Source organism: Lactuca saligna, chromosome 2 (assembly GCF_052625555.1).
Source record: "Lactuca saligna cultivar CGN05327 chromosome 2, ASM5262555v1, whole genome shotgun sequence".
NCBI lineage: Eukaryota > Viridiplantae > Streptophyta > Magnoliopsida > Asterales > Asteraceae > Lactuca > Lactuca saligna.
The window spans coordinates 174,415,878-174,421,476 of NC_136418.1; positions in this window are offsets into that span (position 1 = coordinate 174,415,878).

The following is a 5,599-nucleotide window of genomic DNA, read 5'->3' on the forward strand; positions in this document are numbered from 1 at the left end:
ATGAAGATATTTAGGGTTTTTCGGTCATAACTTCACATGGAAGGAAGTCAATTCGGTCCTAAGGTCAAAGAGAAAAGGAAATTCGGTCCGAAGGTCAGAGAGAGAAGGAAATTCAGTCTTAAGGTCAAAGAGAGAAGGAAATTCATTCAAGGCCTTCTAGAAGAAGGTGATTTTGGTTTTTGCTTCAATCCAAGAAGTGAATTAAGTTTTGAGTCTAGGATAAGATTCCCCAATCCGAATTTTTTTTCTCTCTCTCTCTCTCTCTCTATATATATATATATATATATATATATATATATATATATATATAATATTATGATTTTAAATTAAATTTTATACCAGAGCATGCTCACATACATATTACTTGAACTAGTGTTGATTTCTTTGAGTCCTTAATGTCTTGTTAACTTGTATTAACTTATAATAACTTAAACTAACATGGGTTATTACCACACATACTTAAATAACACCCATGAGTATGGCTCATGAAAGTCATATTTTTACTGCATCCAATTACATTATAAATCAATTGGTACATGGTTGGAGTTTTAGACTTTAATTGTTCTAGGAAAATTCCAGTTGTGACAACTCAGATCCCCTCATGTGCTCCCATTGTACCCTTACCAAAGGTATCGCCTTGTTCCGTAGAACCTTCACTTTCCGCTCCAGGACTACCACCGGCCTCTCCACGTAATTCAGGCAGATCCAGGCACATCGACAAAAAACATCACTTCATAAGACATCGGATAGAAGAATGAATCCTTGTAGTAAAGAGGGTATCGTAAGAGGAGAACCTAGAAGATCCCCTTACGAAGGGACTGAGTAGGATTAAGCACTTGCAGCATGCTAGAAGTATTGGGCTGAAGGACGATATTAGTTTTAATGATTACATAGTTGTTTAGAAACTCATAATAGATAAATTGTAATTGACATTTGATGATTAAATAAAAAGGAGTTTTATTTATGAGTAAAGTTACTATCTTGTGTCAATTGTTTGCTATTCTTTCATTTTACATATTTTGACTTCCAGAATAATAAGATTATTCAAACCATCCACAGTTGATCACACTTTGGAAGTAGGTATTGAGACAAGATTGTCATGAATTGACTTGTAGATTGTCTAAATCGTTTAGACATAGCAAAAGTTTGCTACAAAGTTCGTGAGTGCTCCTGAAATAAGACTTGAGTATTGGATTAAACCCACGCTCACGTAAATCACTTCATGGAATTTATCACGAGTGATTTTGAGACGATAATATCATATAGTCTTCAAACCAAGATATACGAGTTGTTGATTATGAGTTGGTTGTGCATTGATAGTACGAAAATGCATCAGGAACTTGATGTTATAAAACGTGTTGTTGTGCATAATTTAACAAGTAATTAGTACAAGCATATAAGTCGAAGTTTAGTGATCAAAAGATACTGATTAAATTAACGGGGGTTGATTATGTAAATCAGTGATACATATGGTTTGGGCTAATGATCCATGATTGATTTGTGACGGACTAAGCTATGAGATAGTGCATGAAGTGTTAGTCCAAATCAATTGTTGGATCATAAGCCCAAGTGTAAGAATTATGGTTTATAAGTGACTCTTGGAAATCTACACTATATATGTAACCACTATAAGCTAAAATTGGGACACACAAGGTAATATAAGAAGAGTATAGTCGATTTTCATGCTTCCTAAACCTTTCTCATAATTCTCCAATTGTTCTTAGTGTTTTGTAAAACATTGGAGGCATCACACTTGAAGTGATAAGCTCTTGAAAGGCCAACTTCTACAACCTACATCAAGAGGTAATTATCTAACTAGTTTTTATGATTCAAATATCAAATTTGTATGCTAGTCAGACTTCATGCTTTGGAAAAAAAATATTGCATGTATAACTAGAGAAAACTTAGATCCAAAGCATTAGGGTTGTATGTGCACTATATGGATGTTATAGTGCTCAAAACCCAACAATCTCCTCATTCACTCACAACCAATGAGAAAGCAACAAATAGACCGGGTGACACCCATAACTGATGTCACTTGGCAGTTAGTTAGAGTGAATAGCTCTCCCAGTAAGAGGAGGCCACGTTCCATGCTCACGAAAAGCACGGTCCCCACAATCCGTTAGTAACAGGTATAAAAGGATCTCTTTTGTATCAAGGAAGGGATCCATCTTCTCTCTTATGAAGATTACCCTAAAAGTTCTCTATCTCCAAAAACTAACTTGATCGTCAGAGCGACATCCCAGGAGAACACCCGGTTATCCTTTGTGTTCTCAGGTAAGCACCCAAGTCAGATCCATCCTTCAACATCCAAACTATTTGCGAGCATGTCATAACAATCGGGGAATCGCAACTCCACAAGCTCCCTGGTTTTATCACAGATCTCGTTGAATCGAGTACGGATCCTTTGCTTCTAGTAGTATGGACCCATAATACCTTCAACATCTATCCATACTTTCCTCAAGGATTGCCTTAACTCCACCAAGGTACTTCATATCCATGCAAATCCCCCTCATAGATAAGGTTCCCAGCACTAGATCTCATCCTAGGTTTTCCTAGGGAAAACTCCATACCACTCTCCCCCATCAGTTACGCAAGGAACTATCGCTAACTCCCTTTAACTAGCTCACGAATACTATTACATACCACTAAAACTAGATAATTCTTTTAATGAAAGGTCTCACACTACAACGGTTACACTCAAACAAGAGCTGCGCAATATAATTAAAACCTAAGCTTCTAAAATCATTTAGTTCCCATAATATGTAACTTAGCATATTCACTTACTAGTTAACTGAAGCTAGCTAGAACTCCTAAAAGCACAAAGTAAGCAGCGTTCGAGCATCAAGTAACCAAAATCAAGCATCATCTAAACATGCCATCCTATCACTAATTGATCAATACTAGCATACAAGTCTACAAGCTCAAACAATATGCATACATTACATATATCCTAGCATTCTATCATGCAAAATTTGAGTAGATCCTTAGCCCTAACTAGCATGCGATTCACATATCAAATCATATTTGATAACATGTATGGGTAATTTGGGACAACTTACTCAATCTCGATTGATTGCATGCACCACACCCTTCTTATTTCAGAGTAATTCTTTTTCTAAAAAAATTATTTCTTTTGAAAAAAACTTTACCAAATTATCGGTTTTAATTCAGGCACACCCGAGAGTGTACCCGAATCCCTCAAACTAAGGTTCTGATACCAACCACTAACGTACCAAAACATGACCCAAAATTTTCAATTTTAATTCAATAAGAACAATATTCCAAAGACATCATCAATGCAATCCAAATCAAATAAGTGGACCAAGCATCGTATCCGTCAGAGTAAGTACCAAAAACGGAACTATGTGGTGTGTACGATGCAGTCATCCCGAGATCTTCCCCTTGGAACCAGAGGTACCTTAAACATAAACTGAAACACGTAAGAACAAAGCTTAGGGGCTGTTTGGCAGGATCTTAATTTTTAAGATCTGAATTTTTAAGAGGTCTGAATTTCTAAGAGGATCTGAATTTTTAAGATCTGAATTATTAATATGTTGTTTGGTTAGAACCTCTAAATTTCTTTGCTGAATTATAAAAATGACCATTTTACCCTCTTTATTATTTTTTAAAGAATACAATGTTTATTTTTAGAAAATAAACGAACCAAAGCCTTCAATAATATGTATATATAAACGTCATACAAAATCAAAGTTAATCATACATAATTAAATATATTTTTTTAAAATACAATGCTCTAACCCGAAGAGGCGAAAGTATGATGCTATAATAAAGAAAGCAATAAAAATACATTGTTATTTCTTACATTTAACCCTTACAAAAACAAGGTATAAAATCAATCATCACCAAGTGACAGATGCATAATCAGTAAAACTATCTATTGTCGATCAATTAAAGAAGATGCTAACTGTTACGATGTAGATTAGATGGAAGAACATGGATTGAATTAAGGTACTTCAGTAATCATCAAATGAAGAAACTCCATATTTGGAAAACCATTGAGAAAATGAATGAATGCATTCTTGGTTAAGAAATAAACTATTGTGGCTACCTTTGTGATGTTGTCTCTATCCAACATTGCCCATAAAGCGCATCCATGTCCTTCCCGTTGAAACCATTTTTCTTGAACTCGAATATCTTTGAATTTCTACTGCCTGCACACTTAAGAAACAACCAATCATTCTATCACTTTCATATCAACAAAAAATTAACCACAACAATCAATACAATTGAGAGTATGCTTTAGTGAAGTTCAACTCATTGGAGCATTTCTACAAACACTTTGTAGTCAATAACTCACTCCTAACATTCTACAATAAGAAATATGTCGATTACCCAAAAAAGTTCACAAAATATTCAGTAAAATACAACTCACTGGAGCACTTTGACAAACACTTGGTACTACAAGAAATCAATCGAGACTTACATGGTTGTTGGGTTAAGATAGAGAATGCAGGAGACATGTCGACTCTGCCATGGCTATCAAGAAGACGAATCACAGGGAAGAAAATGGCCCAGAAGCTTGAAAATGAAAGGAGTCGTATGTTATAGATAAAGTCACCTGGGTTTCTTCTTTTCCAGATGGTGGTTGGGTCTTGCCGGCGTTGTCAGAGAGCTTGGCATCGGTGGTCGTAACTTGGCGAGGTGACGATGGGGGCGACAGTGTTGTGCGAGGTCGATGATGGGAGGAGGTGGGAGGCGCTGAAGTTGGTCGGAGGAGGGTGAAGACCAAATAGATGATCGAGAAAGGTAGGTGTGTGTTTTATGAAACGAGGGCAAAAGAGGAACGAGCGTCTCTTCTTTTTATTCAGATACCCATTCAAGTCTGAAAGTTTAAGAGGCCTTTAAAAGATTAAGAGGCTTTTATTAATAGGTAACCAAACACTCTGAATCTAAAAAATTAAGAGGTTGCCTCTTAATTTTACAATTAAGAGGCTACCAAACAACCCCTTAGTGAGTTTCCCAAAATATGCCATACGATACATATTAAATCACATATTGGGTCCTCACCCTACATCGGGCCCCGCCTGCCATCAAGCCATACTCGGTATACATATATGTTATTCTTAGGCCCCGCCTGACATCGGGCCCACCCACTATATACATATAATATATATCACATAATCATGATAACACAAACAATGATTATAAATAAACATCATACATTTCAGTTATCTGGCCCCGCACGACATACATAACAACACATAACACATGCAAGGGTTACGCAGGCTCCTAGCATCCTAACATAAATTATAAGGGCCGACATTGGTGCCGTAAACCCGCTAAACCAGGTGAGGAAACTCACCTTGACTGCTGAATCTCACTGAAAATCCTTAGTTGATGTCCTGAAGAATCCCCAAGCTATCAATACAAAATAATACCCAATTAACATTTGGGTTCCAACCCGTATCCAACAATCCATACATTGGATAAAAATACAATTTAACACTTCACCTGGTTTGGTCCAAAACTAAGGACCAAACTCACAATCCAAAAGGCCCAAAACCAATTAATCATCCAAGGCCCATTTATGGTCTAATTTTCCAAATTGGGCTCAAACCCTTACATGGGCCTTACC